Raw genomic sequence first — 27662 nt, forward strand, 5'->3', positions numbered from 1 at the left:
AAAGCAACTCGGAGCTACTAAGTGTCCAGGAGCCCTCTGGGACTCCCAGAGATGACGAAGAGTTTGGGACTAGAAGAGCCCACAACTAGAACTTTCTATAATGATGACAATGTTCTGTATCTGTGCACTAATCACATTTTGGCTGTGGGCGCTTGATGTGTGCGGCTCATGTGCCTGAGGAAATAAAATCTGAATTTTATTTCACATTAATTAAAATGTAAACTTAATTAGTCGCAGGAGGCAAGCAGCTACCATACCAGACAACACAATAAAATCAAACTTCCCAATCACTGTTTATGAAAAAGCCCCCAAACCGTCTCCAGCAAAGCTCTCCGACAGTCACTCGTGTTCTTTTCGGAGAAGGAAAAGCTCAGCCACACTCACATCTTTTAACACCAGGACAGCCAGCCACAAAACCCAGGCGGCCAACTCAGCAACAGCCACCTCCTAGCCAAATTGGGCCCCGAGGCATGACCCCAGAGGGGACATTCTCTACCCGAGGGTTACCGATCACATGAAGCCACCAAATCCCCCCAAAGCACATCAGACCAATCGTGGGCCATGCTGCCTCACTTTCCCCAGTCAGCCCAGACTCCCTCTGAGGGGCAGGACCTGAACAGCGGCGCCCCCAGCTACCTTTCAAGGCCTGCAGGCTGATTGCTCTAATGACACCCAAAACTCCACGGTCACAGAGCTCCCCTCAAAGCCCCAACATGTTTTGTCCTATAAAAATCTCAAGGTTAGGGGCGCCTGGGTGGCGCAGTCGGTTAAGCGTCCGACTTCAGCCAGGTCACGATCCCGCGGTCCGGGAGTTCGAGCCCCGCGTCGGGCTCTGGGCTGATGGCTCAGAGCCTGGAGCCTGTTTCCGATTCTGTGTCTCCCTCTCTCTCTGCCCCTCCCCCATTCATGCTCTGTCTCTCTCTGTCCCAAAAATAAATAAACGTTGAAAAAAAAAAAAAAAAATCTCAAGGTTAAAGATGAAGTCCCGTGGCATCCCTGTGGATTGCCATGTTGGCTTGTAAGTCTCCATCCCCCTTTTCAGCGGATATCGATTACATACCCCTCACAGGCCTTCCCTACAGCTCATTAAATAAGGAATAACACAAATTTCTTTCCCGCTTTATCATCAATTTTTTTGCATTTAATCCTCATAGTGAGGGAGAGGCAGAGGGAGGAACCATCATACCTGTTTCATAGATGAGAAACATACACCTGTCAAGGGTTTACAGAGGTAGGGTTTATAGAGGTGGAGTTAATGACCCAGCAGAAGACTGAGGTCAACCTTCTGTTGCTGTGGCAAGTTACTTAGCCCCTCTGTGCTTCAGTATCGTGTATAAAATGGTAGTAACAATAGCCTTGTTAGGCTTGTTGTGAGCTAGAGTTTGCACATTGCTTACAACTGAGCCCAGTGCAGAGAAAGCTCTACAGAAATGTCTGTTCTTATTAAGAAGGCTGTGATGTGTATGTGTGGGGGGACGTGACTTTACGTTTATATGCCTCGTTGTGTAAACACGTGCATCACTGCTGTGCACGTTATCCTATGCGTGAACAGTTTAACATAGGCTCAGCAAAGTCCAAGCCCTCAGTGTGCCTGCTATTGTCTTCTGTTATTGGCGTCAGGCTGGTTAGCATTTGGGTCTAACAGCCTCATGGGTCTCTCTATCCCAGCCGTCCTCTCTAGTGAGGTCCCCTGTGTCTGGCACCACCTTGGAGCCTAAACGAGAACAGGAGGGTCAGATTGTACAGCCGTGGTTTGAATTCGGTGTGGCGATTTCACGGCAGGAACCAGGTGGGTGAGATAAGAGAGGATGTGCAGCTGGCAACGCCTAAATTCCTAGAAGTAGTTTGGGAAATGGGCAAAAACTACCACAGAAACTTCCAAAAGATGAACGGAGTTCTGTTTGGGGGGAGGGCAGGATGTCAAATCCTCCCCAGCTCTGCTCCAGTCCTTCCCAGAAAGAAGCAAATACATTTCTTTCATCTGGGCATGTGCAAATTCAGCCTTCTGACATTTAGGCATCCGTGGGGTATCTCTGTCTCCTTCCATCCCTTTCAGCAGGTGGGCTCTGGCCTTGAGCCTTACAAAATGCTGATTGGTTATATTCCTAAACATTCGAGTGTCACCAATCAATGCCTTTTCAGAACTGGTGGGGTCGGTCATAGGGTCATGTGCACCGCACCCTCTGAAGTTCAGCACCCCTAGGAAACCGTTAGTCAACGAATCCCCAGAGAACTTCCCCAAAATGAACAACAACAACAAAGATCTCTGCTAAATGTAAGGCTTTGGAGAGATTGCTTTCGATGGTACTCCTGCCCAGGTGCAGAGTGGACGGAATCACAATCACCACCCGGCACTTCGAGGCGTCCCTGTGGAATCCCCCGAGGCCCTGGGAGCTGATGAGGACCGTCGTCAAGTGGAACAGGGAGAAAAAAGCCGAAGGCCAAATGAGGCTTTTCCGAATCCAATAACCCATCTGATCCCAGCCGAGAAAGTACCTGCACTGGCAGGGTGGTGTGCCGCCTCCTGAATAATACATCCGCAACGTCCCAACTACTGATCACGGCACAATTCAACCAGGGGCCTCCCAAGAGGACACGGAGACACACACCGCAGTTCCGGGGCCGTCGTGAGGAGGCAGGAGAATCCCCAGACCAAGTGCCTTCCCCAGAACGCTGTCCGAAACCCTCCTATGCCTCTCTAGGGCCACCTCTGCACTGGTAACAGGGGACTAACAGTTTTTCCAAATGGACCCTTGGCCCCGCACGTCCTCTCTGGAAGAATTCCACGGCAGCTACTTATTTCTCGGGTTTTCCTAACCACTCTAACCCCGCATTTTACAGACATTAAAACTGACACCCACACAGACCAAGTGTCCTGTCCGAGGCCACACAAAAGGTGAAGGCAGAGCTGAGGGGACACTGAGGCTCTCAATTTCGACTCTAGCTTTCCTTCTTTCCTACTCCACAAGCCACATTTATCCCAAATGCCTTTTCCTATCCTGTGTGGACTCAGAGCATCCTTACATTGCTTTTTTCTGTTTTATTTTTTTTTAATGTTTATTTATTTTTGAGAGAGAGAAAAAGAGAGAGAGACAGAGAGACAGAGCACGGGTGGGGGAAGGGCAGAGAGAGAGAGGGAGACACAATCTGAGGCAGGCAGGCTTCAGGCTGCGAGCTGTCCGTGCAGAGCCCGACATGGGGCTCGAACCCCCCCAACCACGAGATCATGACCTGGGCGGGAGCCGGACACTCAGCCGACTGAGCCACCCAGGCGCCCCTCGGAGCACCCTTACATTTCAGTGATACTTCATACATCTTCTGTCTCAGTCTCTCTCACACAGGTTCAATAACCCGAAAGATCTTCTGGAGGAAAGCTAGAAGTTAATGTGAAGACGGGAAACGCTGCCAGAACATACAGTGCAATAGCTGTGGATGTGAAAAACCCAGACTGACCCGAGAGATAAAGATGCAGGTACCTCTTTGCTTTACAAAACGATTTCCGCAGGATTCCAGTAAGCAGCCTGTTTTTCTCATGCATTTGAAAGAAGATTTAACTTACAAAAAATCCTCCCCCCACCGCGCCGCCAACCTGTTTGGGTTTATACCAATTGCATTGTGGGAAAAATGTGTTTTTTTTTTTTTTTTTTTTTTTTTTTTTGCTGCCGGATTTTTATTTCCAAGAAACCAAGGTGGTGATAAGGGGGCTTTGAAGGACAATGGTTATTGAGAATGATTAGATTCCCATTTTACAGATTAACAGAGAGGTCAGAATAAAATTATAAACCCTGCAAGAAAGGAGGCCTCAGGAAACCTGAGGCTGATGGAGCCGTAATGAGTTAATCCACTTAGACCTCATGCATAATGGGCAGTAGGATAAATTTATAATTATCAGCATTTTCACTCTTTTAAAATGCTATCACACATTCTCCTCTGGCTTCCCCCACCCGAGACAGAGCCATTTTCACAGACTGGTGAATAAGCTGCATTCTTCTGGCTTTTAACAAACACCACACAGTGCTGTCTGTACCACCCCCCAAATTAAGTCAGGCTTCTTATAACACAGCTGCAGCTACTGGCTGCCTGCCTTCCTGGAGGCCAGCGCAACTTCCGACTTGGCAGGGCGGGCTCTGGTTTTCACGGACCCTTCCAGCCCCGAATACCACCACACCCCTGGGACGGTGAGCCCGGCACCCAACGAGAAGACGAGAAGACGAGAAGACGACGCAGACTCCCATCTGCATCGGAAAAGGCATGAGGACAGCCGTCCTCGTGACCTCGCTTTCATGGAGAAGTAAACGGTCCAGAAACGCGGCAGGCTCTGTGCTGGGCACACAGTAGGTTCACAGTACGCAGCGGCACCGGTCAGGGCCAAGCGCAGCATCTGTAGCTTCTGAGTAGCGTGGAAACACTTGTGGCAAGTCCTTTTCCGTCAGTGCTCTCGCCACCTGTTTTTGGCGGCTGTTACTCCTTGAGCCGCACAAGGGGCTTGTCCTCCCTCGAGCACTGAGCCGAGGGCTCCCTGCAGATGAGGGACCCGAGGCTCAGAAATAAGGGAAGCAGCCCAGCGTCACACTGCTGTGTCACAGCCGAGACCTAGACCTCGGTCAGCCTGACTTTATTCTCGCTCTGTTCAGAGCCTTTGAAAGGGGCCCAGACCCGGTGGAAGAGACAAGACAAAGGTAGGGTTGGAGATACGGTGCTTGCAACAAACAGAGCAAACAGGAGGCCCAGGGAGGCGGTGGGCATCTTCCGATTATACCTCCGGCAACTATAAAATCTATCCCCGGCACACCCCCACAACCCCTCTCCAGTGACTTTTCTTCCTCCATTAGCCTTGATAAATTACAAGGCCCCACGGCAGGGACTGTTTCTTCCTCTCAGCTTTGTTTGGAGCATTGTCCTAGCAAGGCTCAAATAAAGGGCCATTATTAATGGTGACAATAATGCGATACTGTTTTCTCAAGGGCCTCCGCAAGGGCTTGCCAGACCAACGCCATGCTCCTTCCTGCCGGCTTTCACGGGTGGTTTTCACCTGTGAACCCGCCGCAGCCGGGGCGGGGGCTGCTACCCAGCACTGCCCTCCACCTGGTGTTGCCCACACTCCATCTCTTTAGCTTCTCAAGGGCCCTGAGTATTGGACAGGGGAAACAGGGCCCAATACGGCACCTCAGAGGGCCTGCAGAGGACGAACAAGGCAGCCACGGGGACAAAACGGCCAAGGAGATAATGCGCCCCAGCTTTGTTTTGAACGGAGCTCACTTGCAGCCCAGGGCTGGGGGAGAAACAGCTCTGGGCACTGGTTCAGCATCAGGAGTGCTTCGAGGGCGGCTCTGGTTTTCATTAGGCACTCTGGGCCTGTGGAAGCTGTGACAGGCTACGGGTTCATCTCTTGAGAAACGCTGCTTGTGATGAACGAGGGGACTCAGAAGGAAGCCAGAGTGTGCTTGGGCTCATGTGCAGGGGGCCACGTGCACAAGTGTCTGCACGGGAGCCAGGCGCATCCTTCACTTTCCCGAGCTTTGGGCTCTGGCTAGAAATTCCTTAATAAAGGCTCAGTGGGGGGAGTAGAAGGCTTCTTTGGCAACAAAAGCAATCATCAGGATGGAGCAGGGTGGATGTGGGGGGGAGGTGGGGTTTCAACCCTAAGTTCTTTTGCAGGTTCGCAGCTTTTAATTAGCACATCTCTGGGGACAGAGTCCTCGCCTCTCCCCCCACGCTTATAAACGGCAGGTCTGCTCTTGCTTTACTTTTACTGTCACCCGTGATGGGCCCAGGTAACCAAAGGAGCTCTTTCTCGAGCCTCTCATACAGATGGCTGACCAGTTCTGAGAGAGGCTACAACAGCAGGCAGATGCAGAATGCACCTGTATGGGTCTGGCGTACTCCCGTCATGCACCAGGAGATCATGAGCTCTGCTCTGGACAGAGCTCACAGCCAGGCCCGATGGGAAAACAAAGACCAGGAGCCCAGACCTGCCCCCAGGAGCTCTTTCCTCCAAGTCCAAAGTGCAAGAGCATGCTCAGAAACTAGAGGCACGTGGGACACACACAATACCACCACCCTGCTCCACCCCTGCCCTCCTGCTGACAACTGCTGGGGACGTTGTGATCTGGAGACTTGGAAGGGAGAATATGAAAGCCCCTGCTAACAAGGGGGTCGTGGGGGTGCTGTGCTCCCAGGTAGCTCTCCTTTCCTCACTGACATCTTTATGGAATCTGCCTTTTGACTGGCTTTGCTCTATAAGATCAATGGTCTGACAGAGAAAGTTTCCACCATCTTCTCTGAGGGAAGCACCTAGGCCTTACCAGTCTTCTCCAGCAGGACCAAAAGGGAGCATCAGCCCCATCAGAAAGGTCTCCAAGCCCTCCTGATCTTTTAGCAGCAGCTTGGAGAGGAGCACTGGATGGGGAGCACAGTGGGCACGGAGCCACAGGCTAGGATTCTAACCTGGACTCTCCCACGGTACTTTTTTTTTTTTTTTTTAGCTGTCTCAGTCTTGATTTCTTCTTCTGTGAAACAAGAACTTCCATTTATGCCACCTCCATGATTAAATGGCAGCACGTCAGGAGCACACGTGGACCAGGGCTCTTTCCCCAGGACTGTGGACAGGAAGAGGCAAGGTCCGAGGTCTGGATACATCTCTGCATTATGCTGGTGAAGCTAGTGGACTGGTGGTGCCCTTGGAAATCACACTCAATGATTTTGCCTAATCTATGGGATTTTGCCCAGCTACTCTAGGGGAGATCTTTCAAACTCGTTCAGAAAATCATCTTGTTTGACATTTCGCTGCCAACGGTTAGTTGGGTTGGTCACTTTTTCTGCCTCTTTTGGTTTTCCACCTCATGCTGATCAAAGAAACCAAACAGAGCCTCAAAGCGAACAGCCAGCTACCACGCTCTCCCTGAATAGGACCGGTGGTGGATGTCATGGACTGGCCCTTTGGGACACAGAACTCTTGCCCTGACTCCTTCATCCCTAGAATAAGATGCTTGGCTTTGCTTTCCTGTAAATGTTCTTCTAGCCTGAGATTTCATAATCCTTCCATCTTTCAACGCCTTCGTCACCAGAAGTGGGGGACTGTAATCCAGCGCAAAAGGTCACAAATGAGGAGATACACATTGCAGAGCCAGCTTCTTCCACAGATAACTCAGCACTCCACCAAAGTGAAAGCACTTACTTTCTTATGACTCAGTTGCTTTATCTAAGGACAAAGGAAAGGGCAATCAGGCCTATCCTTCTGAACGGAGACGTAGAGATAAAGGAAGGAACAGAAGCCGATGCAACCAGTTTCAGAGGCAGGTCTTTTACAGTCCTTAAAACCTGAGCAGTATAAACGGCCCACACATTCACTTTCCGCTCTCCTCTCTAGCAGAAAGAGGAGGGGTCTGGGGAAAGGCTGCACCAGCATTTCTACAGCCTACAAAGTCTCCAAGGTCTCCAAGCAGACCTAGCAGCAAAAGGAAAATGCCCTTTTTTGAGCAAGGAGGAGAGAGCACTGATCAGGAGGTGCTGAGGCCTGGGATGGAGTCCCACCTCTACCATGAATTCATCATACAACTCTGAAGGACGTCACATCCCTGCCTGAGCCCCATTTCCTCATCTGGGAGCTTGACCTAGCCTACTGGAGTGTTCCCTTCTAGCTGACACCGTGTGCTCCTCCTATCAAGCAGGAAAACAGTAGTGTGTCTTGTTATTTCTGAGCAAAGGCCCTAATTGTTCTCTACAGCATGAACTCCTCTATCTAAAAACCACAACCTCTGCGTCCCTCCCTCCCCCTGCCACCCCCTTCCTCCGAGATCCGCAAGACTGTTACAGAATATTCATTTATTTTTCTTCAGTGCTTGGGCTGAAGACTCTGATGACTAAGCCATTGAATTTTAATATGCTACTGTGCTCCCCGGAGGATTCCTTCATTTCCCAGCTCCCACCTCCCCTGCCCCCTGCGCCCTCTGTGGACATGTGGTAGTCGTTAGGAACAGTTTGATGAAGTTGAGGTTTGCAGAGTAGAGAGACGGGGGAGGGCTGGTGGTGAGGCATGATAAACGGACACAACAGGCCAGAGAGCCACTCAAAAAATAAACATAAAGCTCCTTTTGAGTGAGCCCACTAAAAACAGACTCCAAAAAACCTTCCTCCCCTCCCTGTGTGTGTGTGTGTGTGTGTGTATGTGTATGTGTATGGGGGGGGTAGGAGAGGGGAGTTCTCCCCATGTAAATGAACACTGCTCAGAGAAAGAAACAATTCTCTTTACTGGCAGCAAGCAGAAGAGCACATCGGGGCGCCGCCAGCCATATGTCACGAATGCTGAGTCCTCCAAAGCCGAGGCTGGCCATCCAACTCTCAGGCCCTCAGGACTGCCAGCCACTGCTGGCAGAATTCCACGAAGGAACCTGGGTCACCATGTCCCTGGCCAAGAACACCCCATTTGAGCTCAGTCTTGCTGACAGTCCCAGAGGACTGCCTTAAATTCTCTTTCCTGGATCCCAATCCCAGCCTCTTGCCCATCCCAGTGGCCTCACTCTGTCTCCCACAGCCTACATTTCCATCCATGCAGTTAAAAAACCTGAGCTCTGAGCTCTGAACACAAACTGGGTAGCACTCACACCAAAAGAACCACTGTGAATGTGCAGAGGCACAGGAACGATTTTGTGGTTGTAATAAAAGCAACATTGTTTTTTTTTTTTTTTTAGAGATGCATATTACAGCAGGAAGGGATAAAATGATGCACGGGATGGGATGACGCTTTCAAATACTAAAACAAACACAAGGTCAAACACAGGTGAATGGGGCAGAATCACAGTAACTGCTGAGTCTGGGGAATGGGTATGTCGGGGTTCTTCACACAACTCTTTCCACTTGTCTGTATGTTCGAAAATATTCATAATAAAGAACAAAACAATCTTAAGGTGCCAGACTTCCATTGGTAACAATTTCACTTGCAACCCAAGTTTCTTCACAAGTCTGTGAGCTGGGAGCGTTATAGGAATCGCCTCAGTGCAGAGAAGCACAGCATCTCACAAGCTGTTGGTGCTGATGTCACTTGTTTGTTACCCAGGAGCTTGGGCAACCGGATGCTACCTAAGAAGGAAGTATCGATGTTCTTATGCTTTCCAGGAGGCCACTGGAGACTCCGCTGGTTAAATCGCCTTCCGTGCTGGGGTTTTTATTTGGGGTATCTCCCCAAGGATCTCTTGGGCACACTCTTCAGAGGCGCTGTAAGATGGCTAAGAAAATTGAGTTTACTTCTCTCCCATGACCTCACAATTGTAAATGATACATGGCTGTCTGTAAAACATGCCCCCCAACCCCATTTTTTAAAAAAAGTTACTGACTGAATTTTCCTCTTGCACACGTGAGAGCTCAAGCAAACAAGTTCACACGACCACAGCAGACAGATACTCTGCGCTGCTTCTGGAACGAGAAACAAGAGGCGGAGGCGCCATCACGCCCTGCCCGGGAGGACGCCGCGCGCCGGCTGCGGAACGCCGTTCCCCGGACAACCCACCGCGGCAGCCCGGAACCGGAAGGCCTGGGCTGGAGTCCTGCTCCGCCACCGGCCCAAACCTCGGGCGGCTCCCTGAAGCCTCCCGCGCCTCATCCGCCTCATGTGCGGAACAGGGTTACCACCAAGCACCTTGAAGGGCACCAGAAGGCTGCCCCAGGGCGGGCGAGCTGCCACGATGGTTTCCTAGGGCCACTGTAACAAGATGCCACAGACGGGGCGGCTTCAAAGAACAGAAGTGTATTATCTTACACTTCCGGAGACTGCAGGCCCGAGATCAAGGTGTGAGCAGGGCCGCCCTTTCTCCGGGTAGAATCCTCTCTTCCTTCTCTCCAGTAGTGGCTGCCAATCCTTGGCACTCCTTGGCCTAGAGATGCAGCCCTCCAATCTCGGCCTCCGCTGTCACATGGTGCTCTGTGTTGAAACTTCCTTCTTCTGAGAGGGATGCTGCTCCTGTTGGACTAGAGGCCCACCCTACTCTATTAGGACCTTGGCCCACTTGACTAATTACATCAGCAGCCACCCTGTTTCCCAATAACGTCACATCCTGAGGTACCGGGGGCTAGAATTTCAACACGTCTTTTGGAGGACACCGCTCGGCCGTGACACACTCTTGCAGGCTTATCGGAGTGGTGGCTGCCCTCTGTGCCTCCTGTCAATCTGTGGCTGAGGGGAGGAAACTGCCCACCAGGCCCGTTCGGTGGTTAATATGCTGGAGAAGTGCCCACGGTGACAGGAACAGCTTCTTCTCTTGCGGTTTTTCCTAAAAGGGGGATTGGTTTTATGAAAAATGCTGTGGTTTTCATCAGGAAGTGCCCCTAGCTAGAGCCCGCGGGACAGAGCGTTGCTCCAGCGGCAGTTAAACTGAGAGAAATTCTTGGCTTTGTCAGGAAGGGCAGATTTGCTGTGGGCCACAGAGGATGTGCTTGTATGGTTTTGTACAATACTCCTTGGGCCACCTATTTGCAACAGCACCTAAGTCTGGATGATAGAAGAAACGAAGAAAAAAGAAGCGGGGGACTGAGTCCCTATCCTTCCATGTTCTTCCCTAGAGGTTGGTTAAGTTTTTACGGTCAAAGTTTCAGATAGTAAATATTTTATGCTTTGGGGGCCATCTGGTCTCTGTCACAACTACCCAACTTTGTCATTATGTCGTGAAAGCAGCCATAGGCAATACATAAACAAATGGGCGTGGCTGTGTTCTAACGAAACTTTACAGACACTGAAATCTGAACTCCATAGAAATTGTATGCACCATTAAACGTTATTTGCCTTTTATGGCTTTTCAACCGTTTCGAACGTAAAAAACATTCTTAAGGGGCAGGATGCATCCCATGGCCTCAGCTTGCCGACCCCGGACCTTCACGCTGCCAGATATCAGAAGTTGCGTGTTCTCCCGCAGCACACTACTGCTGTCCTACGACCTGGTTCTTCAATACAACTTTACACTTTATAGCATGGTTTCAGAGGATCATGTAACCTGATCCTCTTATCCACCTTACTAGTGGCACACTAGACATTATCCCCATCTTACAGATGAGAAAACAGAGACTCCATTAAGTCCAATGCTCGGTTAGCGAGTGGTAAAGCCAGACTGAAATGTACGTCTTCTGACTCCTTGTCTGGCACCCCAGCTAATACTCCACATCACCCAAATGGACTCCAAGCCAGCTACCCGCCACAGATGTACCTATTGCGTCCACAACTCCCTGACTCAGCATTTGTCATCTCCCCGCTCACTTTTTAAGGAATTCTGCCACAACTGGGGTGTTGGTGCAGAGCGGAGAACTCTCCTCTAGAATCCCAGCTTCCTGACCAAGAAGACCAGGTGTAACGCTGACCTCAGAGAAAGATGGACGTTGAGCAGTTCTCACTGCACCTGCTGTACCCACACATAGTAAGGAACAGAGTCTGGGGCCCAACCAATTAGCTCCTGATGCATCTAACCGGCTACATCTTTGAAGACAGTGTTCTTTCTTCATCTATGTCAGGAGTTAACAACAAGATGCTTATGGCGTCAGGCATGCAAGATGAATGAATGAAGTTTGGGGGGGAGGGTGGAGGCCTATAGCAAATTGGAGAACATCTGCTGCATCTAAAGGGGGCAGATGCTACTCAGCTTTAGCCAACTGTTGCCAGATCAGGAAATCCCTGAATTTTAAATGATAGCATAAGAATTTTGTTTTAAAGAAGTAACAGGTCCAAAGATACCCACAGGTCACTGTGTGAAGCCTTGGCCCTGAAGCCTGTCTCTAAACTTTAGGCAGGTGATACCACCTTGTAGTATACAGAGTTGACTCTCTTTCCTGAAAACGCTCATTATGGCAGCCAGAGGTGTGGGTGGGTGGGTTTTCGGAGAGGAGACAAGGAAACAAGCAGCCACATGACCCTGAATAGAGCAGTACAAGGGGGGAAAAAAAAAAGGCTTGGTGTTTGGAAGTAGATGAACACTGTATTATTCAAGACAGGTTCAGCCTGGGGCAGAAATAGAAAATAAGTCCTTGCCATGTCCCTATTCAGACTAAATTGAACTTGATGGTATCCTGTCACAAGACACCTTTGATGGAAATGAAGATGATAATCACTGATGCCATCCAGCATGGTGATTGATAATGTTCTCTCTTCCAAATCTCAACAGTGTCCTTGAATCCCAGCAAGGTGCCTGGCTTGGGCCCAACATTCAGACTCTGGATCCAGAGGAAGGAGCCCTAGGCTCAGTGGGTACCTCTGCTCCCAGTTTACACCCCGTAAATACTTATAACTTGCCTTTTGCACCATGACCCATTATATGCTCCTTGATGGAGAACCATGTTGTGCTCGTCCTTGAAACCCTGGCATCCTCTGTGCCAAAGCTCAGCAGAGGATTCAACCGGCTAATGCAATACTGTGTGTGGTACCCAGCAGGCCTCAATGTTTGCTGAGCCAGCACGGGGAAATCAGCACTTATGGAACATCCGTGCACCAGGTGCTTTATCCCACTTGATGTTTGTAATAAAACCAGGAGGCACTGTTATTATTCCCCTTGTACAGATAAAACAAAACTTTTGAAAACCAACTCTAGCAGTTTAAGCAACTTCCTTAAGATAAAAAATATGGTGAGAAGTCAAGCTAGGATTTGAACACAGGTCTGACCCCAAACTCCACTCTTTCACTGGGATGTGAGAAACACTTGCAGTACGGCCCCGAGGACACTCCTCCAAGGGCCACTGAGCTCGTGGGGCAAGCATGTCCTTCAAGGAAGGGAGCTACCAAGAGGAGCAGTGGGGAAGGCAAAGAAATGATGGCAGTTGACTGGTTCAGTTCCTTCCTGGGTCTGCCGTGGACTGAACAGGGGCCAGGGGCTGCTTCAAGGAGCTACCTGTCACCTGGGAAGCTTGAGTGGAACCTGACACAGAGTCAGTTCCCATATTACATGCCTTCTAAATCTTCCTACTTCCAAAGATGCATTCTGAATTCATGCTCTGGAGTCAGGAAGACCCAGTGGCCTCACGACTTCCCGTTGACTTTATATGACTGTTCCCTCATCTGTAACTGAAGGTGTTTGGCTTTTTTTTTTTTTTTAATTTTTTATTTTACAGAGAGAGAGAGTGAGAGAGAGTGTGAGTGGGGGAAAGGGGCCGAGGGAGATAGAGAGAGAGAGAGAGAGAGAGAGAGAGAGAGAGAGAGAGAGAGAGAATCTTAAGCAGGCTCCACACTCAGTGTAGATCCTGACCCTATGACCCTGGGATCACAACCTGAGCCAAAATCAAGAGTCAGATGCTCAACCAACTGAGCCACCCAGGTGTCCCTGGAACTGAAGGTGGCAGGGCACCCGCACCTCCTTGGGTTGCTGGGAGGATGAAATAAAATAGTGACTGTAAAGTGCTTAGCACAGTGCTTGGAATACAATCAGAATTCAATACAATGTTGGCAGTGGTTTGTTTGTTGGAACCTTTAATTTTGAAATACTTATAGATTCAAAGGAAGCAGCAAAAACTGTACAGAAAGGTCCTGTGTACCCTTCACCCAATTCCTGTAGATGGTTACATCTTATATAACTATATAGTATGACAGCAAAACTAGGAAATGGACATTGGAATAATGCGTAGGTATAGTTCTATGCCATTTTATCACATGTGCCTGTGGTTTATTTTTATTTTTATTTTTTTAATGTTTATTTATTTTTTAATTTTTTTAATGTTTATTAATTTTTTGAGAGAGAGATTGACAGAGTGTGAGCAGGGGAAGGGCAGAGACAGAGAGAGGAAGACACAGAATCAGAAGCGGGCTCCAGGCTCTGAGCTGTCAGCACAGAGCCCGACGTGGGGCTCAAACCCACGAACCATGAGATCATGACCTGAGCCGAAGTCAGACGCTCAACCAACTGAGCCACCCAGGCGCCCCTAATGTTTATTTATTTTTGAGAGAGACAGAGAGAGGGAGACAGAGTGCAAGCGGGGGAAGGACAGAGAGAGAGGAAGACATAGAACCTAAAGCAGGTTCCCGGCTCCGAGCTGTCAACACAGAGCCCAACCCGGGGCTCGAACTCACAGATGGTGAGATCAGGACCTAAGCCGAAGTTGGATGCTTACCTGACTGAGCCACCGAGGTGCCCCTGTGGTGTATTTTTAGAATTAAAACCATTTTATAATTTATAACTATCATGAGAGGCAGTACAGAGCCATGGTAAAGTGTGCAGCTTCTAATTCCAGGCTGTCTGGGTTCTACAACCCATTACCGGCTGTGGGAGCTTCAGCAAGGTACTTAACTGCTCTGTGCCCTAGTCCCCTTATCTGTAAAAGGGGGACAACAATAATAGAACTTCTCCGGCAGGACTATTAGGATTGAATAATTTAATATGTGTAAAGTGCTTAAATAGTCCTAGGTATGCACTCAAGAAAACACTCCATGAATTTTAGCTATTATTATGTTCACAGTTTTTATTCTTCCTGGGAGCCAGGAAGAGAGAGGAGAGAATAATTTCAGGCTGACTCTATCTGTCATGGAGCTCAGACCTCTCTTCTCCTTTGGTCAGGATGCTTTAGAGAAGTGAGCCAAGGAAATACCAGGCATCCACTTTTGTTGCTGTTTTGTTTTGGAATAAACTCTTTTTGCACTCTGGAGGAAACTCAGACAGTCTAGGCTTGAGCCTGCTTTTGGAAGGCTCGGGGCCTCTGTTGTGGAACCTTGCTGTTTTGGAAGAACAGGGGCAGAGCTAGCTGGCTGGCTTTGCTGGCCTCACTCCCTCACCTAGGCCAGCGCTTGACCCCAGATAACAGTATCCCAGAACACTCATGCTTTCTCTGAAAGACTCCTCCATCCATCTGAATGGTGGCCTCCTGGATGGACTTCCCGGCGGAGCAAAATTAGCAAACCTCAGAGGAGGTGGATGCAAAAGGAACCCATCGTCACGATGGGCCCATGGGAGAAGAACCAATGAAGTCTGGCTTCAGAGTTCCTAAGACCGTACATCCCCTTATGCAGCAGCGTCGGAGCAACGATGTAGCTAAGAGGAAGGAAATCAGACACCGGCAGCTAGCTGCATGAAGGGCATCACCCCCCAAAACAGGCTGTTGCTATGGGTGAAGGGATAACAATCATTGTGCTAACAGGTACCATGTATTAAGCACTTACTTTGTCTTAGACAGACTCAATTGTCAGACCAACTTTAAGATGTGGTAACACCACCCCATCCTACAGCAAAAGAATAGAAGGTGGGAGAGGTCGTCACAGCTAATAAGCCGCAGAGCCAGGATTTGAACCCAGGCTCAGGCACTCCCACATTGGGGCTCTTAGCCACCAGGCTGCAGTCCCTGCCCCACGACCACAGTCCCTGTAGGCTGGGCTCTCATTTTGTTCTTTATTAATGTCCATGACACATGTGGTTGGCTCAGTTCTGGTTGCAGCCCTTCTAGTATGGTCTTATGCACCCCTGCATTAGGCAGTGGATTGGAATGGCTTCTTTATATCAACAAAACCTAGCACATGTCAGCTGGATAACATTAAAAATAAAAGACAGGTTTTTGTTTGTTTTATTTTCTGGCTTTTTTTTTTTTTTTTTTGGTCAAGCAGGTCTCACTGTGTTTCATTTGGAAGGTAAAAGGTCAGACCAGTGGATTTGCAGAACCCCACTGAAATGGGATCCTACTAGATACATGGGTCAGGCCGCATTGGCTCGCCCTGGCACGATACTGGGCAAACGCACCTTGAAAATCCCGGGTGCGTTACGGGCCTGGAAACATCTCCTGCTCTCCCACTTCCAGCCTGCTCTCGTCCTCAGTCAGAGGCTGCGAGTCATTCCAGACAATGTGGGGGGGATGACGTCAGCAGGGAGAACTGGACCAGCGGCCTTGACCGTCTGACTCCTGCCTGGGGCCCCAGTCCTGGGGCTGCTGAGCCTCACAGAGGGGACGGACCTCTCCGGGCAGTGATGAGTCACCTGAGCAACATGCGGGCCAGGCCGGCTGGAGATTCCCTCATTCCACTGCCTGAGCCTTGAGCGTCAGCGAACTAAACAAACCGTGGGGGCCGAATACGCCACACGCTGATGCCCTCACCTCAAAACCCAACCGGAAAATCAGATTCCATCATTTGGAATCTATTTAGCTTGGATCCATGACAGCATTCTTTACTCAAGACCTGAGTCGGAACAGGGCCGGAACCCACAGGCTAAGGCTCCGCTAAGGAGCGTCAGACTTGCAGGCGTGGTCCGCCTCACCCTCTTAGAGTCAGGGCTGTAACCTATGGCAAATGGAAAGCTGGTGGACACCCGCCCGACCCCCCCCCCCCAAAAAAAAAAAAACGTTCCATCCTGCCTGCTGTGGAAACAGCACACACTTGACTTTCTCCAGAGCCGTTTAGTTAAGGGGAAACCGTGGGGACCATGGCTTGCCACAAGCTTCCCCTGAATATCGGCCGTTTTCCTTCGGTTCTGCCCTAAGAAGGGGCTAAAACAGCAACATGATCTTTGACTTCCGGTCTAGAAATAGCTGTGGAGGACACAGGTACCAACTGCAGCTCTGAAGTCCAGAAGTCACCCCCACATCTGTGGGTCCCAGCTCTGTGCCTCCTTTTCATATCATTTCTCATCGGCTGTCACTAAGCTGGTATGGCCAGTTTTCCCTGGGCTGACGGGTCTAGTTAAGGATGGTTGTTAATTATGCGCAGCATATGCTAAGGAATAATATAATACGTGCCACCACCCTTTCATGTCAAGAACACCAAAACCTGCAACCCCGGAATTCCTTGTTGGGGGAGCCACATGCGCTACTCCTATCGGGTCAGCTGTGGTCTTCTTCACAGGTGAGCAAAGCAACGGCCGGAGAAGGTGACGCACTGTCCCGCCAGAGGTATCACAGGGGGACACCGCTGGCCGGGGGAGAAAGGAGACGCTCTACTCCTCAAAGGAGGGTCGCTATCAAATACTTGAGCAGAGACGTTTTCGTATTTAATCCAGCTGCGTGTTGAGCTTACAGAAAACACAAGTGGCATTTGGGCCGTGCCAATGTGGGAGGGCTGTGGAGTAACAACTCAGGGGTCGAGGCCTCGGCCTCAGAGGGGGGACTTCTGGATCACAGCGAAAGCTCTTGCATGGGAAGAATGACATGTCCACATAGGAGGGGAAAACATTCGACGTCAAAGAGAGCCACGTCAAAAATCCTGACTTGGTGTGACTGACAATTCCCCAGACCACACTGCTGAAGGGTCCTGAACCATTTAAAAGTTTTAAAAAGCATTTAAAATAGACCTTCCTGCTCCCCAAAACTTAATCAGTTATTCTTGGCTGCAAATAAAACCAACGCTGGTACTTACTTACAGCTATATTTCATATTCCAGTTACTATTCTTAAGGGAAAATATTAATACATAAAATCCTTCTTGGCTATATATTCCATGTGGAAAGAATATAGGGCAGCAGGATTCCTACACACACACACACACACACACACACACTCCACAGCCCAAGCCTGCCATTTCATCTGCCTTATTGGCATACACATCTGGATTATATAAATTTCAAGTATGGTTTTCAACATTAGTACCGCTTAGGGTTACAACACTTGACAAATCTCAAATGCCAGGGTGTCAAATCAAATTAGCTTGACCAGCCACAGGAGCAAAGGGGTGAGTGGGATGTACAGTCCGAGGGCTGTAATAATAAACAAAAGCTTGCAGAGGACCCATTGTTTCTGGCTTGGTTGGCACAGAGGTTTCAGGAGTGACCTAGCGAACTCTCAAATCCAGGATAAGGGGGATCTGCCACTCCATGTTCCCATTCCTTATGAGAACAGTCTAAGGAAGTGAGCAGTGAGGCTCGTGGGGGTCTGGTAATTCATCCCGATTCCCACGGTACAGCATTGTGAGGACACTCACATTCTCAAACGATTCTTGTCAAAGCAAATTCTGCTGCTAGGCAGTTTTGTGGATTAGTGCTATCCCCAAAGACACAAAGTATATAAAAAATATGTTTCAGGATGAATCTCTCACCTTCGATCTTTCATACTGCTTGAATCTAATACTACTTGCTCTAGCTGTAACAACTAGATCAGGGGCTGGCTCAGGAGATGCTCGATTGGCTGAGAATGTGTGTTTAAGGGCTTAAAGGGAACTGCTTGAACGCACAACCCCAGTTAATCCCGGGTCTCATAAAGGGCATCTCCAAAATTTTAAATTTTACCTTTACTACTCAAGTTCAAGTCTTACCCCCGACAGAGGCATCTTCTGGCGGGTCATGTGACAGTGGGTTGGTAAGACATTGAGTATTTTATGACCAAATCTAAAAGTGGCTATAAAAAAGTTACCCAATACTTTTTTTTTGCCAAATACCTAAAAATACTTGGAATTAAAATCCTGCCATTTTCTTTTATTTAAAAAATTTTTAATATTTATTTTTTTGAGAGAGAGAAACAGAAACAGTGTGAGTGGGGGAGGGGCAGAGAGAGAGAGGGAGACACAGAATCCGAAGCAGGCTCCAGGCTCCGAGCTGTCAGCACAGAGCTGGATGCGGGGCTCAAACTCACAAACTGCAAGATCATGACCTGAGCCAAAGTCTGATGCTCAACTGACTGAGCCACCCAGGCGCTCCAATCCTACCATTTTCTAACTGTCTATTGAAAAATTACAGATTCTCCTTTCTTAATATTCACATATCACTTATTATAAATTCTTTTAAGATAATTAGATTTCTCCAGTGTTTTTACCTAGCCCCTAGCAATGCTAATAGATGTTACGTGAAAAAAAAAACAAAAAACCATAAAGGGTTCATGGTGAATCACCTTTGGGCACTACTGGGTTCAACAGTGTTACGTTTGTTTCTTTCTGTGGGACTTATCAAGAACCTTGAAATATGCAAATGCGTATCATAAAATGCCAAGAAGGAAAGACAGCGTAATACATTGCCAAACGTGTTTGGCCATGGAACCTTTTTTCTGTGGTGCATTTTTACATGACCAGCATTCTGAGAATCATTTTGGGGATTAGTTGATACTCAACTCCTCTACTTCATAATCGCCATCCTAAATTCACAGAGGGGGAAACCAACGCAGTCCAAAGTGCTGGCTTCCAGACTGAGGGAATGGCTGAGTGTCACCAGCTCCCGTGGGCACACAATGGACAGAATCACAGAATCATGGCCTCCCACTGGCTCCCCACAGCACCTTGTAGGGTCTGAGCTTGTCAGTAACACACTTTACTGCCTGCCAGGTCTCCCAGATGTCCAACACTTTGGTGGTGGGAGTGGACACTGCACGGGTCCGTTCGTGAACATGAAATCACGGCACACACAAAGCTGTGTGTTGGCATTTCCAAGTGGGAGACTCAACGCCAACTTGGAAACACTTCGGAGACGTGCTCCAAGTTAGGCTACCACCAGAGACAGGTTGGGGAGATGCCCAATGATCCTGGCCACTCTGGACGTGCAGAGGACTCCAAAGACCACGGCGAAACTCTAGGGTGGTCTAATGTTTGATGACTTGTGAAAGACACACATGGAAATGCAGCTCTTACGCGTATGGCTGAGGGAGGTGGGAGAGGATCCCTGTGTGTAGAGACCCTGTTCTCTTCCTAGTGTTCTGACAGTCACCGGGGAAAACTAAACAGAAACCAGATATCGTCCTCTTACTTCAAAATGAAACCTGAAAAAAATGCACAAACCACCTACTTAATGTGGTAGAACGAGCATACTGAGGCCATTTTACTCATCAGCATTAGCACCGTCATTTCCTGAGAGTGCACTCCTGCCATGTGCTTTGCATGTGTTCTGTAATTCAATCTTCACTCCGACCCTCTAAGAGTCAACTATTTTATCCCATTTTACAGATGAGCCAATAAGGCCAGAACCGTCAAAGGTCCGGAGACAGAAGCAAAGTCAGGATCTGAACCCAGGTCTACCTCGTGTCAGAGCCTGAGCTTCCCCAACCTACCCAACCCAACAAACATTTAGGAATCCTTACTTTGTACTATGTACTGTGGGGGCTAAATGGAACGGATGGGGATTCTGCTGTCAAGAAGAAATAAGATGTTAAGATGAAAGGCCTGAGGCATGGAGAGACAAACCCCAGAAGGCACTAGCAAACATTCATAGAGCAAATGCCTTCTACACCCAGTCACTAGTCTAAGTGTTGTTTATAAATAAACCCATTTGATCCTCACGAGGATCCTATGCGGTAGGTACTATTATCCCCATTGTACAGATTAGGACACTGAGTCACAAAATTGGTTAGAAACTTGCCCCAGGTCACGCAAGCAGAAAGGATGGAGCCAGGATGGGGCTCTGGGACGTCGTGCAGGCTTGACTGCTATCCTAGACATCATGGCAAAGGAAGGTGAGTCTGGAGTCAGGTGAGTCAGGCTTAAGTGCCTGGGCTGTGTCTCCCGCCTGTGGGGCTGGTCTGCCTCCAGCGCACAGGTCAGAGAGGAGAGCGTCACCCAGTTCTCACTGTGCCCGTGAAAAATGCCCTCTGCAGAGGCTTTCAGCCACTCAGCACCTTCCTAGCTCCAACAGCTGCCCAGTGCCCCTCTCCCCTTCTCATTGTCATTTTAGAAAGGCACAGCTCTATAATCTGTTGGCAGTGATTGTTTTCCCAGCCCAGGTCTGGGAGGCGCGATAGCTGTCCTAAGCCTTTTGACCTCAGAGCCCGTTACTAACTTAACAGGCATGTCTAGTGGGATCTGCCTACAGATAATGGTCCATCAACCCTTACGGACTAGACTATATTAAGCCCACGAGAATAATGGACAATTTAAGCACCTACTATTCAGCCAGATACTAAAGGGGTTACTTTAAGTCATCAATTCTAATCCTTACAACCACCCTGTTTTATAAAAGTTAAGTAACTCACCCAAGGGTGAGCCTGTAATGGGAGGAGGCAGAATGCTACGTGAAGAGCTGGAGAACTCAAAATCCCTGGGTGCTTTCCTCGACACCACACTGCTCTTCCTAAGACATGCATATCATTAAAGAGAGTATAATGAAGAAAACGGGAAATGCCCTAATTGTGATATGGATAAAGCAAAAAAAAAGAGAGGCTGTTCCAAGCCAGGAGGAGGTAGCATTTGGAGGGGGCGCAGCTGCTTTATAAGGGGGAGCCTGGGACATAATGTGACCAACAGTTAATGGCACTCCAGGAACGAGAACCTCCGCCCAAAGCCACAGTCTCGGCAACGCCTGACATCCAGCAAAGTCCTTTCTGGACCTGGAGTGTGCACCTCCTCCCGCACACAGGTTCAGACATCCCTTTAGCAAATACCAAGTATCCAGCAAGCATTCTCTAAGCCCTTCTTACGGAAACAGCTGATGCTGGTTCCACCCAGGCTGGCTCTCAAATCTGTGTCTGCCCTTCGGTGTGGAGGTCACTCCCTCTGGGAGCCTGGCTCCCAGCTCTGCACTGGCTTGAAACCACCTCAAGTTCCCCTTTTAGCACAGCCACTCACACCCAAGCTGTGGATCTGTTCTGGCTTCTACCAAAGTCCAAGGTGTGGCCCCAATATGTGCATCCAGTGTCATTCTTCCCAACCACTTACAAGAGCCTGTGTACCTCCCCTGTCGAGACAATCCTGTGACCATCACCAATGCTGTGCCAACCATGCTTTGTGGCCACGTGGGTTCCAGAGGCAAACAATGGGTTTTCTTCAGAAAACCTAGATGATTCCTAAGAGCCATTTTCCACAATGAAGGTACACTGCCTAGCTCTAGCATATTGACAGCTTACTCTCCTGAAATCATTATGAATGGATACAGGCTACCTCCCAGGAGGGAGTCAAGTCTCAAAGTCCACCTTCCAGCTCTTGGAACTCCCGGTCTCTTCTCTCATTCCAATGTTACACTTTTTATAGGCATTCAAAAAGTTATCCTAAAGTAATCACTTAGACCATTGCAAATATTTTGCTACAAATGAAATCCATGCCAGTGTTGGTAAATCAGAGAAAGAAACTGTAAACCAAAATGCCCAGGCACAGGTGATGAATTATGTAAATCCATTATACAGAACATCCCATATAATGAAATACTTTGCAAGACATTAAAAATGAAAATGTAGAAGACCTACGCTACTGACTTGGAATGATGTTTATAAAGTATTGAATGAACAGATGATAAAAGAGTATGAAAGTGAGAATCACATTTCTGTTAAAAAAAAAATTAAAAAAACCCCAAAACCTCTACATGTGCATTAACTTCTTAAAGGCACTCTCCAAATGGTGAGATTATAAGTGACTTTATTTCTGGATCATCAAATAGAAGCACATTAATTTTTAAGTTTGTCTACATTGAACACACTAGTTATAAAAAATTTTTAAAAACTTTTCATTTGATTAGAGAGGCAGTATGTGTCCATTTTAGCAAGTGTAAAAATGTATATTGCAGGGGGAAAAAAACCCAACATCCCATAAACCCAAGCTTCAAAGTTTCAAATCTACCAGGGGCACCTGCGTGGCTCAGTCAGTTAAACGTCCGACTTTGGCTCAGGTCGTGATCTCACGGTTCGTGAGTTCGAGCCCCAGGTTGGGCTCTGTGCTGACAGCTTAGAGCCTGGAGCCTGCTTCAGGATCCTATGCCTTCCTCTCGCTCTGTCCCTCCCCCACTCACACTCTAACTCTGTCTCTCAAAAAATAAATAAACATTAAAATTTTTTTTTTTTTTTTAATTTCAAATCCACCACAGGCAAATAGTAGTAATTTAAGGGCATAGATCAAGATGGAAAACGGTCATTAAATACCCTCTAAGCCAGCTTAGAGGGTATCCTCACAAGGTGGCTCCAGAGGACACTATTTTTTGTAGGTGGTCTTTCAACACCAAAACATTTCTCCGAGAATGAGGAGAAGGTGCTGCCAGAAAACTTAGTCCCAGGGGTCAAGACCCACATCTGGTTCTTTGCTGTCAGTAAAGACACTTCAACCTGGTTTCCTGGTCTCCTAACAAGACCTCCTCTGAAGCCAGAAAGAAGGCAGAACGGACTCTTCACCAGACAGTGTTATGGGAGTTAAGTGGCTGGGTTCTCTTACTTCTTGACAAATCTCAAGGAGGGCTTCCCTATCTGGGTTTATGATGTCCTGGTACAGAGCTTCTCAAACTCCACACACATGTGACCCCGGAGAGCCTGTCAAAATGCACACTTGGATTCACCAGGTCTTGGGTGGGGCTGGAGACTCTGCGTTTCTGTCAGCCTCCTAGGTGACGCTGAGGCTGGTCCAGGGCCCACAGTTTGAGAAGCATGATTCTATCCATGATCCTTATACGGGGGGGGGGGGGGGGGGGGGGGGGGGGGGGGTTGTCTCAGCCCAAACCGCATCATGCTGGAGTGCAGAAATGGCTTGGCTTTTGGAAAACCCTTACCTTCTCGGGTCACTAGTGACTAATTAGCAAGTGATCTAGATGGAGTCCTGAAGGACCTTGATGACTTAATGTTCCCATTAAAATGAGCCATTTGCCACAGTTACCAGAGGGAGTGGCCCCAATGCTTGAGCTGCCCTCCAGAAACTCTGTATCGTCAGAAACACCCTTGGGCACCTGAACGATGTGGGCAGTACCAGAGATTCCGTTCAGAAACAGGACACTCCTGACAGCCAAAAAAAAAAAAAAAAAATCAACCCCAAACAGTAATTCTGATTGGCTTCTTCTGACACTAGAAGGTGTGAGGCCACACTTAGGGGGAATTAGAGAATGAACGGGAAGCAGGGAGCGGACTACAGTTAACAGGAAATGTAGAGCAAAGGGTATAAAAACGGTAAGAGATGGACCCAAGTGCCCCACTGCAGCCGGAAACGGTCCCTGAGGGCCCTGAACAATGGCAGCAGGCTCTGTGCTTGCACACCCCCACGTGATCCTGTCGGGACCTGGATGAGGTCCCCTAATGAGGCTGGGTGGTGAGGCGACTCCATTTTTCATCTCTGACACTCAGACGGGCAGTCCCCAGCCCAGGACCCTGGCCAGTCAATCAGCCCCCAGCTCTGCTGTGTATAAACACCTTCCAGCCTCAATCAGCAAGGGAGGCAGGTGCTGGAGATCTGGTCACGGTCAGTTGGACAATCTGATAAAGCCTTCCTGGGGTCGAGGGGGCCCGAAGAGGCCGGCATAATTAGACCAGGCGGAGGGTCTGTCAGGCAACCCAGGCGGAAATAACAGGCCTCTGCCAATCAAAGGGAAACCCAACCGAGGTGGCGGGTGGGGAGGGGGGCATTTGTTGTACAAGTGGACGGTGGGGGAGGGGAGGCTTCCCCGAGGCTGCCTGGTGACTCTGGCCGGCTGCACAGCTCATTATGCGGGCCCCAGAGCTAGGCGGGGGCTATCGATCACTATCGGGGGTCTCCGGGGACTCGTCATTATGCAGCAGGACCTGGCGTGTGCTCCGCTCTGGCGGTAACCAGAGGAACATGGCAACGCGTCCTTGCCAATGGGAAAAACAGGTTGGCCTCCCCACCACCCCCTCTTTTTTAATTATCTTGCAGCTCTTTTAAGCAGCAAGGTGCAGAAATGGACAGTTACTATTAAAAGACCACAGTAGGTTTGTAGTTTACAAAGCCATTCTGTACATGTGATCTCAGGGAGGGCAAAGGCGGGCCAGTGCTTGAGGGAGCAGAACTGAGAAGCCTGGGGCCCACCACCCCACCCTCTGGTCCTGTTACACTCATCCCGTCACACACATGCACAAACTGCTAGGTTTAGTCAGGGATTCCTATCTGTTTAAGAGCTGGGCAGAGCTCACCAGCCCCTGTGCAGCCCAAGACCATAGCTTTTGGCCACCTGGTCTCTCACTGCTTTTCTGGAACATGGACCCAGAACACAGTGGGGCAGCCGCTCTCCTAATCCTTTCGTTCCATTGTTTTCTGTTTAATTAAGCCCAAAGTTGTCCCCCTGCAGCTTGCATCTGGGATGGATGAGAACCCCATGTCTTCTGGATGGGCCTCTGTCCTCGGCCCATGTGCACCGGGAAACAGAAGTCTGACTTTCGGCAAATCCTCCAAATGAACTCAACTCTACAATGCAACAGTACTGAAGGTTTCTTGGGGAAAATCAAGGGAAATTTACACTGACTGCTTATGGAAGAACACTTTATATGGCCTCCCTCTGCATACCTCTATTTCCTCCAGTGTTCCTTTCCCAGTGCTCACCCACACACCCACTCCTGTTTTGGGTCCTCACCATCCCTCACCATTTTCATGCTGTTTCTTCCTCTTCCCTCATACCCAGCCAAACAAAAGCCATTTAACTATTATTCTCAACATGTCCCCAGGAAGCTGAAATACATATTCACGGGCGTTCAGCTGCATGAAAACAGCCCGTCTCAAAATGTTACCTACATAGGATTCCACACATGATACTCTCAAAAGACAGAACCATCCTGATGTAGATGACGTCGGGGGTTGGGTAGGGGGAGGGAGTGACCATAAAGCCAAAGGGCGCTTTTGGGGGTGATGGAACTGTTCTGTATCTTGACTGTGGTGATGGTTATATAAATGTACACCGGCATTAAAACTCGCAGAACTGGGTGTATCCCCCAAAAGCAATTTTACCATATATAATTTAAAAAATATATGTACCCACAGAACTGATCTCCTCTTGGGATGGAGGTGGATAAATTCTGCAATTAGGAATGATGTACTGATTCTAGTTGCCAAATAGAGCCACTTCTTCAAAATCCTTCCAATGACAGTCTTACACAACACACACAGGTTCTCCGCCCACGCTATGGCCTCTACCTGCATTCCTCAACCTTGGGGGTCTCATTCATATGCAATGTGAATAGTACCAGAGATCTACCCAATAGAATGCCCTCCCCACCCCAGCCCCCACCCATGGCTGCCCATGGAATCAGAAGAACATTCCGGGCCCTTCTTGTGAACCCACATATCCCTGATCTCATGCGCACTCTCTCACGCTAGCCTTCTTTTCTTTCCTCAGATACACCAAGCTCGTTCTCATCCCTAGGCGTCTGCACCACCTGTAATGCTCCTCCCTTCATCCTGCACAGCCAGTGTGCCTTCTGTTCACTCAGATCCCAACTCCAATGTGTCCTCCCTGGAGAGGCTTTTCCTGAGCTCTTTACACGCAGCACTGTGTTTCTGTGGCTTTTCTTTTTGGTTCTGGAACATTTCACTATTGCTTGTCTGTCCTCCTGCAAAAGAGGGAAGGATGTATGTTTGGCAGTCAGAGGACCATCTTGCTGCCACATGCACATCACCTAGAACATGCCCAAACGTGCCCAAACACAGTGACTGGACCATGAAGAACACAGAGCTTGAACACAATGGAGAAATGATTGTGGGGTGAGTGTTGGGGAGGCAGCAAGGAAGAGCAGTGAAGTCACAAATTCATGAATTCTCTTTTGCCCGTTTTCAAAAGTTTTACACCCAAAGATTTCATTTCCCCAAACATTCGATTATTGAAAGATCTTCAAACATACAGCTCAGTTGGAAACATCTTGTGGCCAACTCCTGTATAGCCACCACACAGACTAGAGTCACCGCTTATATTTTGCTATACTTGTATTATCGAAGACCTGTCCATTGGTCTGTTCCTCTCTCTGTCCTTTAACCCATCTTTTTCTCCACCGATTTCTATCCCATCATCTAAAAAGACCTCACTGTATACACAAAAGAAACAAACCAGGATGAGGATATTCCTCGGAGCTATCCCAAGTGCAAGAATAATCAGAGATTTCCAGTAGCTGGGTCCCCTAGAAGCCAGGTATGCCTTTCACGTTTTCTGAGCACTCTCACGGAGGTCTGAAACAATCAAGCAGGGCCGAGCACTAGATGTGCTCTTTTTCCACTGCCTCATTAGTCTTCTTAGTCCTGTTTTTGGCCCAGGGGTGGTGCGTTGAGGGGGGGGGGGGGGGGAGGGGGAGGGGAAGGCGGGAAGGCACAGTTAGGGACTCATGGGTCCAGGAGGGGATGACAATGAAGGACGACCCTCAGCCACGTTTCCAAGGTCACCGCCCTAGAAGCAGGCTTCTGTGTCGCTGCAGCCATCACTCCCCAGGTGCATGAGGAAGGTTGTGGCAGAGTATATCAGGAAATGCTTTACTTTATCGCCCTTCCACAAAGCACAGTTTTCCTCTAGGCGCTCCTGCATCTGGTGGTAACATCAGCAGTGACCTTCACAGTCCCTCTGGGGTTATTCATCACATGCCCCCACCCCTACCCCTGCCTTCAAATGGAAACCCAGCAACAGGGACATTGTCACCGAGGTCACGTTGGCTGAAGGAAAATCTGCTTTTCTCATTCTGACGTCGGCACTGTCTGTAAGACCGGCTCTGCCCATGAAGAAAGTGGGTCGGTGGCGTCAATCTGTGATCAGTCAAGTTCTGATGAGGATGGAAAGAGCTAGCCAGACATGACTTTGTACTTTTAGGCCTAAGAAGAGCTGCCTGTCACTTCGGCAATGACCTCCCCAGCTTCCCAAAATAGCTTCACCATTCTATCTTGGTCGATGCTTAGACTCTTATGAAAGGTAATGAATGGAATCTTCTTCTCCCCAGGAAAACTCAAGGGCACCTCAACACAACGCTTTGCAATTAATTTTAGGGGTTCACCACGGCGCACCCACAAGGCCTCGAAGTTCCAGCAGCCGTGGTTAATGCCAACGCAGGCTGACTGTGGGCTGGGCTCTGTGCCAGGCATGTGACCTACGTTGTCTCATTCAATCTCACAACCCCTTCCTCACTGTCACTATCCCATTCTCAGAG

General features: G+C 48.9%; 1 protein-coding gene, 1 long non-coding RNA gene and 1 other non-coding gene across 3 annotated transcripts in view; 1 reads left to right on the top strand and 2 right to left on the bottom strand.

The window, feature by feature from the left end:
* Window positions 1-27662, bottom strand: part of ABTB2 (ankyrin repeat and BTB domain containing 2) — a 175630-nt gene that overhangs the window by 89106 nt on the left and 58862 nt on the right. The gene's annotated exons all lie outside the window — the stretch shown is intronic.
* On the top strand, window positions 10453-11523 carry LOC123601575. The gene is made up of 2 exons (XR_006714167.1): window positions 10453-10556; window positions 11251-11523. It is a non-coding gene; the product is annotated as an uncharacterized LOC123601575 (long non-coding RNA).
* On the bottom strand, window positions 13796-13880 carry TRNAR-UCG. Its single transcript has one exon. It is a non-coding gene; the product is annotated as a tRNA-Arg (tRNA).

Source organism: Leopardus geoffroyi, chromosome D1 (genome assembly GCF_018350155.1).
Source record: "Leopardus geoffroyi isolate Oge1 chromosome D1, O.geoffroyi_Oge1_pat1.0, whole genome shotgun sequence".
NCBI lineage: Eukaryota > Metazoa > Chordata > Mammalia > Carnivora > Felidae > Leopardus > Leopardus geoffroyi.